We start from the raw sequence: 16,002 nt of genomic DNA on the forward strand, positions 1-16,002 counted from the left end.
ATATAATGTGGAAAAAAGAGAAACATCATCATTTTAATTGGTAAGGATTAATCAAGTCATAAAACTACTACATATTAACCTCAGTGAACTGCCTCAGACTCTCACCTCCAAAGTTGATATAAAGGCAATCTGAGCTGTCCTGCGAGGGCTATTCATATCTATTAATTGTTACAATACAAGATACACTGGGACTCAGCTGGCTGCCATTTCTTCTGTATTTGAAATGTGCTTCTCAGCAGAGATGGGAGGACACCACAGGGACTCATTTGAGGCTGACTTTCACATTAATTTTGCTGTGCTGTGAAGAGCAAAGACAAAATCAATGTCCATCAGTGATTATTCAAGGTAAAATATCTAGCGATATTGAATACCAATGGCAGCTCCAGGCATAAAATTTACTTAAGACTTGTTGAGTTGACAGCCATTTATTCTAATCCTGCTTCATTTTCCTTGTCATGCTTATTTTTTTTTCTTAAGGAAAAATAAAACAATTACATGGGAAAAAATAAATTCTACTCACAGACTCAATTTGCCATAATCCAGATTTTTTTTCCCCAAATGGTAGAAAAGAATGGAGTCATAGAGTTTTCATGAACTTAACTGAGAATAATGTTACCATTTGGAAGAAGTAGCGTATTTCCCAGTACACAGTGACACAAAATCACGTGGCTCAATTAAATGTTCATAATGGAGACGTTTTGTCATTCGTGACCGAACTTGGAATGAGTAAAAGTCTGCTTCTTCAGTCCTGGACAAATCTTAAGCTGAAAATATGCTCATGGCAGAGGAATTTGAACACATCTGGTTTTAAAAGTTTGTTTTGTTTCGATTGTTATTGTGGTGAGCCCCAAGGATGCTCCCCGTGGTGTGTTATATACTGAATGATTTACAAAGAACAGCTAGCCATACCCAGAAGAATGTTAAACTCTATTATTTCTCAGGTTCCAGTATAGGCTACCTGTACAACACCTGCCTTACTTTGCTAGTTGTCTGACAACAGAAGGGGTTGTGAGGAGTAAGAAGAAGGACTCCAAGCCGTCTGCATTTGGGCCATAATATCTTGGAGGCATTTTTTGTTCCATCATGTCAGGTGAGGGCCGGTGTCGGCACGCATTCCATTCCTGTGATTTGCAGCCGTACCTCAGTCTACGACACACCAGAAAAGAGAGAAAACAGTCCCTGGAAAGTACTGAGTGTTTTCTGTCCAAGCAGTTTGCCTTGCCAGTTTTTACAGAGACGATTTTGCCATGGTATAATCCTATATGAGATTTATTTTCTTAGGAGAATACAGTTTGTTGTATTTGGTAACTTCACAAGAGACTTTAGAATTTAGCTTTTTGTGCTTTCTTTGCCGTTTACTCAGGTGACGGCTGCTTCTAGGAGGCCAAAGGCAGTGCACTGAATCAGATAAAATTTCATCCTTTCCACCCGATTTCCCTCTTTAAAAAGGCCTAAGACTTGATGTGGTTTCTAGATGAGATGAGGTAGGGCTAATGGTAAGCTAGATTTGTGCAGTCCTGAGGCCACAGATAAACATAAAGTTTGAACACGAGTTTCATTCATGATCAATATCTTTTGTATCATATATTAGATCTAAGACTCTGCTGGGGCTATTACCTCTTCCTAGCAGAAGATGCACAGAGCTATAGAACTTTACATTAGCTATTCCATAGATGCTGGACTAAAACACAGCAGCGTGTGATGAGCAGGTCTAGGACTGCCAATGCGCATGCTTCTTAAGGAATAAGTAACTAGGTATGCTGGGTGTCACACGAGATGAATGACTTCATTCCCAGTCCTCAGGAATTCACAATATTATAAGAAACAAATAGAGGCTAAAACAGCTATATCTTGGTAAGTACTTCAATGGAGAGAAGGAATTCTTTTTAGATTTCCTAAAGGAAATGGAAGACCGGAGCAATGTGGAGCTATGACAATAGGGACAATATGGCAGAACATAGTGGCTTCATTCACATGGCTGCATTTAAAGACAGACCTCCAGCCCCTCTCGTCCTCTGTTGACAGATGAGATGAGTGTAGGTGTGAACTTGGTACCCAGTAAAGTCTTCCTGAATAGGCTAAGGGTAAGGGCTTGAACGTGGGAACAACCTGTTCTCAGTTAAGGTGTTTCATTCTGTGCATTATCAACTCAATGAGTTTGGGTTCCCCTTTCTAGGTTAGGAGACCCCCATGGTGGTTGTCAACTTATCCTTTGATTTCTTTTGTGCCTGTTACATCACTTAGAAATAAGAAAAGCCTCCCCAGTCATGTGCTGACTGATTACCTGTGAGCCAGGACAAGGCAGCTTGTTTGTATGTGGGAATTCACATCTGCTTTGCTGGGAGTTGTTCTTATATTCTTTCCGATATACTTCAGTGGTTTCTATCTTCATTATGTTCAGAATAAGGCGCTGAAACAGCTTTGCCCCAGGTAGGATCCGTTTTCATGGTTTTTTGTTTTGTTTTGTTCTTGGCATTAGTTTGTCATAGACTTCAACATAAATAAATTCATACAGTATGTATCTCTTTAGTGTTGATTTCTAAAAATAAAGTTTTTTTGGGGGGGGGGCTGAGCAGAGTTCTAGTGTATCAATTACATGACATATCAATCTGCATAAACAGATCACTTTCCAAATGTTGCTTCCCCTTCTGTGATTAGGAATACTGTTCTGAATACTTTTGCACAAATATTCAAATGTCTGTCTACTAACTTATGACTATCTTTTTAAAAACTGAATTTCTCTGTTATGGGACACATTAGCCACCTTTCCCTATTGTCAGATATATTCAGAGAGTGCCAATTTCCTTTTCAAAATGTTTTGTCCAGATAAAATTGGAATGCACGGACTCCCATCAATTAAACAAGTAGACACTACTACTTTTCCCCACGAAGGCATATTTTACAAGGGAGCATCACAGCTGTTCAGTGGAGATAAGCCCTTTCTAGTGACAAGTTCCATCGAGTTCTCATCAGATGGCTGTGTTGTCCTGTCACTGTTGCCAGTTATTGATGACTTAGCGTCCATCCTGCCTGCCGGGAAGACCCAAACGTAGTTTCATTGGTTGGTGTCTGATGGTCACATGCAAATTGGCATCAAAGCTGGTGATCCTATAAACCCTGAATGTCTTTGTTAAGGCCTTTCTATAGACCAGGAAAAAAAAATGTGTCACAGAAAATGGCCCCTGTCCCTGTATTCCTAAATCAGTCTAAGCACAAAGTAAATTGCTCTTGCAATAGCTATCAGGAGAAGAGGGGAGTGGAAAATAGATTATCAAGTAAAATTCAAATGGCTTGTAGGCTCCTGAGCAGCCTACAACCTGAAACATTAAATGGTGTAAGAGGACAGATATTGGCATTTGAGGTTAGGTATTTGCAAGCCATAATAACCCCTCGAGACAGACAAATTTCACATCTTCCTTTTTTTCCCCCTTGAAGTAATTCCTTACTATGGCCTAGTTTGCGAACTCATTCACAATTGGCTGCAAAAAAAAGCTTATTGAGACAAAAGAGTGTGCTGGTTATGCTGTTATTAGTGGTGCACATATCCATCTATCCTTCCACCTAAGCATCCTATGGATCAACATTTGCCACATTTATGTTCTACTAAAGTGAAAAAAGAAGCTGGATGGCTGTGGTCTGTCTGAAGTCTCAAATCCCCCAGCAGAAAGTTTACTTTTGATCTTCGTTTATCATTGCTTGCTTCTGTATTTATTGTGCTGTAGAGAGTCAAAGAAAACACAGAAAAAGCCACAGTGCTGACTTTTAGCAGAACATCTGAATGAGAGGCTCTGTCTTCACACTAAAGTACAGGCTCATGAGAGCAGAACCTGAGGGTGGCAGGCCCTGAGGAATAGCTGTACGCTATCCACATGATTCTTTCCTACTCCACCCTTTTTCTCCTGTCCACACAGATTCCCAAGGTTATGAGATCAGGGCAGTTGCCATCTGTGCAAAGAATGCGGTCCAAGCAGAGCCGTGCAATGCCAAGACAAGCTTCCCAGGCTCCACTCAGAAAAACAGAAAATGACATTGTTAATTGGGGAACGGATATCTGGAGAGTTGTGCCAATATTCTCTTATCTAACTGGCCTTTCAAAATTGAATGCACTCGCTGGAACTGCTGGATCTGATACTGTCACTTTTCAAATTCTGGGGAGATAATTTCGGGACTTCTTAGTCACTTTCTGTTCTGCTCAGATTATATCAAATTTGAAAGAAGGTGAAACCAACCATGTCTGTTTCATTCCACTTCTTGGGGAGATATGTGAACCCCATTATGACAATTGACTTTATTTTTCCACTTAGATTTTTTCCTCCGACTCAGGGCAGAGTTAATCAGCTCACAGACAGAGTAGTTAGTTACTGCACGTCTCTGAGATGAAACACGCTGTAAAAATGTATAATGGTAATAATTAGAATCACAATATTAATGATAGTGAAATTAACATTTTGACCTTCATCGCCTTCCCAGGTAAAAAAAAAAAAGGCATCAAAATCCAAGCATTATCCCTGAAGGTATAACTGAAAAAGACGACATCTTTTTCTTCTCAAAAGCAATTAATTTCCACATAAGAAAGTGTCATTAAAATTCACAATTGTTTTAAAATATAATGTTAATTTGCAAGGACATTATGGGCAATAATTCAGAATAACTCTCGAAACTTCCTCATGACATCATCTTACTTATTATTCCATAGACGGAGGTGGCAAAACATTTCTGTTTTCTTGATGAATAAATGAACAATGATACAGGTATCAAGTACTGAAAAGTGGGAAGTTCCTCAAATATTTGTTTTGCAAATATTTGTTTTGTGAAGACAAAACAAAGCAAACAAAACCACAAGACTGTTTTCACCAAAGTACCAAGAGAGGGAGATGTGGTTGGCACCCACTCCTCCTGTACCTCCGTCTCTCCCCCTCAGAAAGCAGCTACAGGTGAGCAATTTTGATAAAGGGGGGGGGAATGCCTCCCCAGCTCCCTTCACTCTCTTGGTTCAGAAGCCCCAGCTTCCTACAGTGATCCACATTTCATCTTCATGAGCTCTGTGTCTACACTGGATCTGTCCACATCTCAGACAGGACCTTAGTCAGCTACTTTTCCCTCTAAGCCAGTCAGACTTTCCCTATGGATCCTTAAAGTAACACATACAAAGCATAATAAAATTTACAAATTCTGAAACATTTTTAATATATAAAAATACATGTAAAACTGATTCACATGTAATTCAAAATACCATATATTTCATAGGCTGGTTTGACTTAGAAGAATAAAAATAAAGCAAAGAGGAAATAATAATAATAATAATGATGGCAATTTTAATCAGTGTACAATCTTGTTATAATTAGCTAATTTTCAAGCATTAATTTTTAGTTGAATGTTGGAGCAGTCATTCTAGCTAACCAGTTTCCAGGTGTTGGTTAGCTCTTTGTTGGTTAACCAATTACAGGAGACTAATAAACCAGAAACTGATTTAAACCAATTACAGGAGACTAATAAACCAGAAACTGATTTAAACCAATTACAGGAGACTAATAAACCAACAAAACTAGCCAGCTGATGGGGTGATTGTTACTGACAGTGGTGAATGGGGTTTGGTGGTAAGCGTTCTATCTCTGCTCCGTTTCTCACTTTTGACTTTTGTGGTCTTGCTTCCACTTTCTGTGAATCTTCCTCTGAGTCCAACGGTTGGATGTAAGTACCTGCATCTGTCCAAGTCAGCTGCTGGTAGTGCCTCTCAGAGGACAGCTATGCCAGGCTCCTGTCTGCAAGTTCAACATAGCATCAATAATAGTGTTAGGGTTTCGTGCCTGCTCCTGAGGTCGGGGACCCCTATGGAAGAGTTAGGGAAGGATTGAAGGTGCTGAAAGTGCTGAAGGTGCTGGCAACCCCATAGGAAGAACAACAGTATCAACTAATCAGGACCCCTGTGAACTCCCAGAGACTAAGTCACCGACCAAAGAGCTTACATGTGCTGGTCTGTGGACCCCAACAATATGTAGTAGAGGACTATCTTGACTGGCCTCAGTGGGAGAGGATGCACTTAATACTGTAGAGAGACTTGAAGAAAGGGGGAATGTGTGGGTGGTGGGTGGGTCAGTGAGGTAAGTGGGTGACTGGTGGTGGGAGGTGGGGGGATGGGGGTGTGAGAGCACACTTTCAGAGGCAAAGGGGAGGATGGGTGATGAACTCTTAGAGGGGGGACTGGAAAAGGGGCAACATTTGAAATGTAAAACAAACAAACAAACAAACAAACAAACAAACAGAAAGCCAGTCTGGTGTTGCAATTACTCATTATTGTCCTTGATCAAGTAAGAGAAAGACCCTTACCTCACCCTTGTCTCCACCAGACTCATCTGTACTCAATCATCCTATAGGGCTTCACTATGTACGTAGCACTTTCTGATTAAGGAATTTTCTTCTAGAAGAACTAATTGAAGGAACACGTCTAGCATGTGCCATCCATCATGTGTTTACATACTCCATATAAACATTGATTCATTCAGTAGGCATTCACTGAGCCTCTACTGTGTGCCAATACTGATTCAGGTTCAAAGTGCTCAGTAGTCAACAACAACTCCCTGTCCTTGAGGTCCTGATACTTTGATGGACAAAGTCAAACAGTAAATAGAGTAAAGAAGTTACTTGGCATGATGATGGGAGTGAGGGAAGCATTCTGGGAGAAGAAAGCAGGAAGTGGGGGGGGGGAATTGCCTATTGCAGGAGATAGGGAGTAGGTAGCAAAAGGTGTTTGCCTTTTTAAATTAGCCAGGGAGAGCTACAGACGGACATTGGAGCTTAGACTTGAAGAAGCCATATAATTTAGATTATGATTTTGTAGAACATTAGTATGAATTGGTTCTGTTAAGTGAGAATTGTATTTGTTATTAAACTCTTTGTTTGTGTGTGGGCATTTGTGGTGAGCATTTGGCATCTGCTTCTTAATTGTGAGACCCTTAGTTTATATCAGCTGCTGCGATTTCTTCCTACATCTCAGCTGAGAAATCCAAGGGCCAGAAGGACTGGCAACTTACTCATGGTGGTTTAAGTTAAGAAAGAACTTAAGTTTAATAGTTAGATACTGAAACCTGGTTCTCAAAAACTATGGCTGCTTTTTGAATAGCATGCTATTTAAAAATAAATAAATATAAACAATATGTAAATCATATATAAAATATAAAGTATATACAAATAAAATACATAAAAAATAAAAATAAAAAAAAAAGTACAGTGCTAAAAAGAGGAGAGGTAAATGCTACATCCCCTTCCCACTAAAGCCATAAATAACAATGGCTTTCGATCGCATCTTGTGCAGGCATGCTCTTTGTCTTTTTATACACATCAATGACTTTGTACGCTACACCTAAGTCATCAGAACTGTAGGTGCTGTACTGTAAGCTGCTTAAAATATTTCCTGGATATTTCTCACGTCGAAAAATAGAAGTCTGTGACTTTTATTGAATTTCTGATATTTCACTTGTGGACACTGGTATTTAGTCAGACGGCTTTTTCGTTATTGGATTTTTAAAGTCTCTCATAGAATTCAAGGTCTGGAGCTCAGTATGGGTTCCTGTCTCCCTTCACTCTCTCTGTCTCTCTGGTTTTTCTTCAGAGCCCATGTGGAGTGCCAGAGGTTCAATGCAGATGTCAGCAGTCTCTGACGTTTGAAAAGATGACCAGAATAAAAAGAAACAACCCTCTCAGGCTCAGTAGGAACAGAAGCAACCTAGAACTTCCACGATCAGTGGCTCAGGTATGTATTTAATTAGGTCCCAGGAAATGACTTTTCCTTGATTTTCCATTTACAGAGCATTGGCTCTCATTTTGGGTATGTGCAGGTCAGTGCATGGAAAGATATGGAAGTGGAGTATAGTGTTACTGACTGCAGAAACCACTTCAGGGTAGCTAGTGGCTCAATATCCTTATCATATTCTCATGCAGACCACAGTCTAGTCCAGCTATTATGTCACTTGATACTCTAGCGCTCTCCTACTAGGTAATGAGAACATTAAACTAAAAAATATCCGGCTTTTGAGTTTCCAGAAGAAGGAAAGTTAACCTCAATAGGACTCGAGGAACAGCTAAGTTAGAGTTACTGAGGAATAGTTAGTTAGAGGAGGCCATGGCTGAAAGTGAAGGATGAATTAAAGAGCAAACCTTGAGAAGAGAAAAGATGGGAGGAAGGAGAGTGCCACAAACCCATCACTGTTTCTAACAATACTGTTTCTGCTATGCACTTTAATATAACTTGAGAAGGATAAAATCTTTATGTCAGAGACAAATCTGTATCTCTGGGATTCATTCAGTAAGTATGTCTACAAATTTTAAGGGTCCCTCAGAAATTGAGATGAGTTTAAAAGAGACAAGATGGACCCTGGAGAATGTTTTAGGAAGCCATTTATTCTTAGAAAGGGGAGTATTGGCTGGCTTTCTTACAGGACTGTTTTGCAAGACAGAGTCAGGAGTGGTGAGCCTGTGTTGAGGTCAGAGGATAACTTGCAAAGAACCCTGAGTTCTCTCCTTCCATCATAGAGATCCTAGGAATCAGATTCAGGCCATCACTTTAGTCTGATGAGCACTCTTTGCCAGCCCATATTTATTTTAAAGCAGCCCTGAATGAGCTGTTTCTAATAGATTCCAGCTCAATAAAGACCTCTTTTGAATTTAGCCTATCTTACAGTTGAGCAAAAGTCCTCTTCGGTGTATCCCCTAACCTTCCTTTTTCCCTGAGCCCCACAGCTCATAACATATTTCCATGTCTGGAATCAGGGCTACTCAGTTTTTCAGCCACAGAAGTATTGGATATTTGTATTCTCCCTACCCATCTTTCTCCTGTGACCTTCTTGTGGTCACATCCTGTTTTTGTGACGTGCCTTTTCAACCGTGGGATCCAAGATTGAAGTTCTCATCATGTTAATGCAAAAGAGATACATATATTCACTTGAAAGCCATAGGAGTTAAGAAGAAATAAATAAACACTACTACATCTGCATGTTAAATATGGACCCAAGGAGAGAGAACCCTTCAGAGGTAATCTGTGTAATATTAGCATTTATTCTGTTCTGACCTTTGAGCTATGGGCAGTGAGAGGCAGCTTTTGTTTCTCTCCCTTAATGCTGGTTTTCCAGGCATGAAGGTGCCAGCAGGGGTTGGTGAATAACCCAGACAAGCTTTCTGCCATTGCCTTTTACGTTCTTGACATGTCACAAGGTAACTCATTGTGTTTGATCAATTCTTTCCCACCTCGTTGGGAAGAAGCCCATGGAGCCTGTCCCAGCAAGAAATTCCAGTTGATGAATGAATGTTGAATAGTTTCCTACAAACTCATATGTCTGATGAAATGTAGCAGGAGTGAAATGCTCTGAGATGTTTCATTATAAGAGGAAAGGAAGGGTCTTATGAAGCACCGGGGAAGCTCTCTAGTCCAGCCTGCAGTTTTGAATTATATCTTGATAGGACAAGTGCCCAAACTTTCGAGTTGCATCTTAGAATGTACTACTTACACTTTTCACTTGTTTTAAAATGTGTGTTATATTTATTCTACTATGTGTGTGTATGTGTGCAAGCATGCATGTCCCATGGTATGAAGGGTGGAGGTCTTTCAGGAATCACTTCTCTCCTCCCACCCTGTGAGCTTTAGTCATCAAGTGTAGGCCATTAGTCCTGTGAGAGTGCCCTTTGGTCTGCTTAGCTATCTTATCAGCCCTCGCTTGTTTTAAAGTAATTCTGTTTTTATTTTTTAGATTTATTTTCAATCATTAAGTATGCTAATTCATTTAGGAAACACTATGTGTCAAAAACCATGCCAGGGATGTGGAATACCAATGTAAGCAGGAAGGAAGTCATAGTTTTTCTTTTACAAAATTGATGTTGTTGTGGTTATATGTAAGTACATAAGCACACATACATACACACACACACACACACACACACACACACACACACACACACACACACACACCACACTGAGAGAAAGAGATCAAGTGGGAGAGATTGAGTAGGTATTAATTCTGCTCAGAATGTGGAAGAGAACAAAATAATATAAGAATAATCTGAGGTCTAATATAATTTCTACCTACATTCTAAATCTTATCCTTGTGTGCACAGATGAACGTAGCTACCAACCTTCATCAAAGAAGCTTCTTTTTACAGCAAGCACTGACCATCACAAAAGTTACCACTGGACAAAACTCCGAGACCAATAGATTGTGAGGAGCCTAGCCCAGTGGGTGCATGTATATTGCAGCTCCTGTATCAGAGAACATAGTGGAAGAGAGGACAGAAAGATTGTAAGAGCCAGAGGATCAGGAAGTCTGCTGAGACTATATATATATATATATATATATATATATATATATATATATAGAGAGAGAGAGAGAGAGAGAGAGAAGAATAGAAGAATATTCAGAGTGATTTATACAGGATGATCAGAGAATGAGAATCTAAGACAAGGATAAAATGAGGATAGGGCACAGGTTGTGAGTATGCCCTAATAAAGCACTGCAAACTGGATATCTTTAGACAATAACATTTTTTCTTCTAGAGGTCAGAAATATGAGGTAAAAAAGCTCAGCAGAAAAATGTTCCCTTAGAAGGTACTTGGGAATCATTTGTTCCTGGCTGATGCTCTCCTAGCTGCCTGTAGCCTCAAGTAACCCCTGGATGACTCTTCACATCTTCCTCCTTTCTCTGTGTTTCTGTGCGTATATATAATCTATAATATGGTATATGTATTATATTTTCAATATATTTAAACTTATATAGCATACATATATATAATACACATATATTTGCACATACACAAATATGTGTAACATGAATCATAATAGATTATGTGTGATGCTTTTTTTAAATTGAAAATAGGCCCTTCCTTCATACAATGCATCCTGATCACAACTCCCCCTCCTCCACTCCTCCCAGCTTCCTCCTTTCTTTCTCTCATCCACTCCCCCTCCATTTCCCTTCAGAAACAAGCAGACCTCCAAGATAAAACAACCAAACATAAGGGGGCAAGATATAATAGGACAAGGCAAAGGATTAGGACTTATTCTAATAACTTCATTTTACTTTAAGGCTGCAAAACTCGCATGTCTAAGCGAGGTCACATTCTAAGACACTGGACTTCAACACATCCTTGTTGGAAGACATAATGCAAACTATAGCAATCAAGAAACAGTGTTCAAGACACGCTTTTAAGTAAAAGTTGGAATGAAGCATGGGGACTTGATAACTCAGAATTCTGGCTCCTTGAATAAAGTAAGTTGTGGGGAGGAACTTTAGTGGGAATAAGAAAGTGGGGTGTCTTGGGGCTGGAGAGATGGCTAAGAGCACTTAGTCTTCAAGACTACCTGGGCTCAATTCTCAGCAAACACAGGTTGGCTCACAACCATCTGTAATTCCAATTCTAGGACATCTAGTACCCTCTTCTGACCTTTGTGGGCACTGCCCACACATTGGTATACCTATATACTCTCACACATAAAATAAAGCTAATAAAAACTGGGTTTTCTGGCAGCTGTAAAACATGGGTGTGCACTCTTTTTTCATGCTACTAGCAACTGCTGCAGTACCTCTGTGGGGATATAGAGAGATTACTGATCATTTTATTTTCTTCCTGTCTTCATGTCTAGTTCATAGAATGCAGCTAGGAATGGAAGGTCCCCAAGTGGTTATGGTGCTTGCCAGCTTAGATAGAAAAATTAAATTTTCTGCAAGTCAAATTGTCACTTTTTTCTCCCCTGGCTGGACCAGGAACCCCAGGAGTCATCCTGTGAATGATCTCCAAACGAAACTGTGAAATACAGTGGACATGGACTTTACACCACATCAGAATCAGATGCTAAACCGGTCCCTCTGGAGATCACACCATCCTTCCAGTGCTAGGTTTGCATCTGGAAGGTTGGGTATTTGGTACAGAGGGACTGGACCCAGAAGATGTGCAAATAGGTACTGTGGCATTTTGATCTCCTGTCAACTCCAATTGCCTTGGGCTGAGTATGTTTAAGGAACCGAATGTTAGGCCAGCCATGCCTTTGACTTCACAGTCCTTATCCCCAGAGCCTTTCAGATGAAAAAAGTCATTTGCATGGATCCCTGTTTCTCTTTTTGGTGATCTCATTTCTACTCCATTTCACTTAAGCTACTGTCAAGCTTGGAGATTTATATCTCTTATTTTATCTCATGCTTAAGCCTTGGCCCAGACTCTTCTCACTAGAAAGACTAACTGATACTTTTATTTTATTTTAAAACTTCATGTAGATAGCATACCTTTAATCTTTAAAAAGCCTCTCAAGGCTGGTGTCTTAATTGTATTTTAAATTACAATTTTATTTTATTGGTTATGTTATTTATTTACATTTCAAATGTTATTTCCCCTTCCCGGTTTTCCCTCTCCAAACCTCCTATCCCATCCTCCTCCTCCCTGCTTCTGTGATGGTGCTCCCCCACCCCACCCACACTTCTACCTCACTGCTCTAGCATTCCCCTATGCTAGGGCATCGAGTCTTCACAGAACCAAGGGCCTCCTCTCCCATTGGTGCCCGACAGGGCCATCCTCTGCTACATATGCAGCTCGAGCCATGGGTCCCTTGGTGAATTGCAATTTTAAAACAAAAATTTAATAATTAAATTTAAAGGAGTGAGATGTGGAGAATTTAAGGGGTCCTCGGGGGATCCCTACGACCAGCTGTGTAGGTGAGGAACTGTATCACAGCCATGTGCGCTCCTGGCCATGTGAGCACAAGCTGATTGGTTAAGATCTCACTTCACTTTCCTTATCCCTAAAATAAGAAATATGGCGATTCTCACATCACACTGGAGATAGCAGTGTTGAGTAGCTGTGGTGGTTAGTTTTATGTAAATATAAACTAGAATAATTTGGGAAGAGGCACTCTTATTCAAACAAGATGCCTCCAAAAGATTGGCCTACATGTCTGCTGAACATTTTCTTGTTTAATGATTGACATGGGAGGATCCTGTTCATTTTAGGTGTGGCTAACTCTAATCAGGTGATCCTGGGTGGTCCAAGAAAGCAAGAGGAACAAGCACTGAGGAACAAGTCAGTAAGCATCACTCTGCCATGGCTTCTGCTTCAGTTCCTGCCCTGAATTCCTTTGTTGATGGATTTTTGATGTGGAAATATAAGATGAAACAAACCCAAGTTACTTTTGGTCATGGTATTTTATCACAGCAATTGAAACCTACAAAGGACTCAGTCTATGTGTACTGTGTATATGCACTAGTCATTATTAAAAACTTAGTGTGACTCTCAGTTACAAAGTTACTAGATGTGTGCATCCAGGTAGGTGCTTGAACCTCAATAAATTCAAGCCAATCTCCCAAAGCATTATTGCGATGTCTGAAAAGATCACTTTGATGTTTGGTATTTAACATTCCATAGGACCAAATGGTCTTAGATGAAACCAAAGAGGGAAACAAACTGTGTGTGGTTTTGGTAAGTCAAAACAAGGAGTTTGGATTTAATTTTGAAGGTAACAGAAAATCATTAGTTGGATTTGATTAAACAAGTGAGGTATGCTTGAGAATTTAGAGATTTCACTTGACCTCTGTGATAGCCCGAGAAGAATCGAATCAAGAGATGAAATGGAACAGCCTGAGTGCTAGTTCAGCCATGGTGTGTAGTAAGTGTGGTGTTCAGGAATGGAAGAGGTGGCAGCCAGGAGAAGTGATGCTGAAGAGTAAGGAGCTGAAGAGGTTTGCAACCCCATAGGATGAACAATATCAACCAACCAGACCACCCCAAAGCTCCTAGGGACTAAACTACCAACCAAAGAGTATACATGGAGGGACCCATGGCTCTAGCTGCATATGTAGCAGAGGATGGCCTTGTCGGGCATCAATGGGAGGAGAGGCCCTCGGTCCTGTAAAGGCTGGATGCCCCAGTGTAAATGAATGCCAGGGCACAGAGGTGGAAGTGGGTGGGTGGGGGAACACCCTCATAGAAGCAGCAGGAGAGGGAATCGGATAGGTGGCTCCCAGGGGGATACCAGGAAAGGGGATAACATTTGAAATGTAAATAAAGAAAAAAATATATGAGAAAACCGGATGAAGGATGGATGATAATGAGAAGAATGCTGAGCTGTGGTACTTCTCAGCCATGCCACCGGCTTGAGGTCATATGTCAAACCTTGTTTCAGTACCTCAGCATGTAATCTTACTGGAAGGTGAGATATTGATTCCTCGCTGCTATCACCAAACAATTAACAAAGAGGAACTTAAGGGGAGGGAAGAGTTTATTTTGGGTCATGGTGTAAGATGAAGTCTGTATGGTGGTGTAAACACTACAGAAGAAACATGACCTATCTGGTTGTATTACACCCACTGTCAGGAAATAGAGAGAGATTGTTCATCTGGATTCTTCCATTTTCTTTTATTTTCTTTCAGGACCATGAGCTATTGGATAGTGCTGTCTGTGTTCAGGGTTGGTCTTCCTTCCTCTGGAAACAGCCTCACAGACATATCCAAAGGGATGCCTCCCAAATCATCCCAACTCTAATCGAGCTGATAATGAAGATTCACCATCACAGTAATCCAGTTAAAATGAAGCTATTAGGATGAACCCTACTTTACTATGACTGGCATTTTCATCAGAAGGGGAAGAGAAACCTGGGATAGATCATTTTCTTGTAGTCCTCAGAAAGAACCAATACTGTCAATGTCTGGCTTTTGCCTCTAGCCTCCCAAATGTGAAGAGAATAAACCATTTGGTCTGAGGAACTTCACTGTTGAGTAAAGTAATATAACCATGCCATGCAACTCAGGGTTCAATCACATCGCGTGCAGTGTCTAGAGATCATTAATCTTGATCTTAACTACATGTAGTCTAACATAATGCTTCCTACACTCATAAGAATGGCTGAGGACTGCCTGGTCTGGCCTCAGTGAGAGAAGACACACCTAACCCTCATGGGACTTGAGGCCCTAGGGAATGGAGAGGTCTGGTGGGGTTGGGGGGATAGGGACATCCTCTTGGATACTGGGGAGGAGGAATAGAATGAGGAACTGCTGGAGGGTAGACTGAGAGGAGGATAGTGCTGGACTATAAAAAAGATTTAATAATAATAATAATGATAATAGATTGAGACTGTTTAATAAACCACAAAGCCCCAAGTCTCTGTAATGCAAGTTTGAAAATTGTATAGGTATTAGGTTGACCAAGAATTCTCAAGGTGGGGTCACTCTTGTAGCTATCTTCTGAAGAGTGCACCAGCCTAGTCTAGTGGTTCACCTATGGTAGATGTTCAATAAAACCAAAGGAGCTTAGTTTAAGAATTCTGGACCAGCTAAGAATCCAACAGACAAGTAGTTATTCATCTCATTCTCTGCTTCTTAATGGGAAATATACAGGGAGTATTGTGATGACTTATTTTGGATGTCAATTTGACAAACCTGGGAAGAAGGACCCTCAACTGAGGACATGCCTACAATGGAATGACCTGTGGGCATGTCTGTAGGGGCATGATTTTTGGTTGTGAATTGATATAGAATGAACCAGTACACTGTGGGTGGTGCCTTCCTTTGCCGGGTAGGCCTAGGCTATATATGATGAGTCTTACTGTGAGTCTGGGAGCTAGCCCAATAAGCAGCATTCATTTGTGGACTCTGTTTCAGTTCCTGTCTCCAGGTGCCTGCCTCGAATTCTCCTAGTGATAGGCTGTAGCCTGTAAGCTTTCCTCCTCAAGTAGTTTTTGGTCAGAGTGATTTTATTATCATGACAGCAAAGAAGCTAGAGCAGATATATAGACTTCATGTTTTTGGAGAGCATGTTATGTTACGTGTATTTTGATACAGAGTTTGCATCAGTGGTCTGCCCAGAGCAAGGTATCATTGGAAGCAGAACACTTTTTTTAAAAAACAAAGTTAATCCAATGGTGTTGAGCAGGGAAGGTTTTGAAGGATAGGAGTAATTGCTGCAGCCAGATGTCTACCGCTGCATGTGATTGAAAATGGTGGTTGGGTCAGAGAATGCTAATCATCCATGAAGTG

At 40.5% G+C, this 16,002-nt stretch overlaps 1 long non-coding RNA gene across 2 annotated transcripts in view; it reads left to right on the forward strand.

Moving 5' to 3' along the window:
- Window positions 1-15,048, forward strand: part of Gm32005 — a 52,672-nt gene extending 37,624 nt beyond the window's left edge. The window contains exons 2-6 of one of the 2 annotated variants that reach the window (XR_879124.2): window positions 7,610-7,750; window positions 11,071-11,253; window positions 11,749-11,943; window positions 12,985-13,058; window positions 14,401-15,048. This is a non-coding gene — a long non-coding RNA (predicted gene, 32005). The remainder of the gene's footprint in view (window positions 1-7,609; window positions 7,751-11,070; window positions 11,254-11,748; window positions 11,944-12,984; window positions 13,059-14,400) is intronic. The other variant, XR_387954.3, reaches the window with a different exon arrangement.
- The last annotated feature ends 954 nt before the right edge of the window (window positions 15,049-16,002 follow it).

The sequence above is a fragment of the Mus musculus genome, chromosome 8 (assembly GCF_000001635.26).
Source record: "Mus musculus strain C57BL/6J chromosome 8, GRCm38.p6 C57BL/6J".
NCBI lineage: Eukaryota > Metazoa > Chordata > Mammalia > Rodentia > Muridae > Mus > Mus musculus.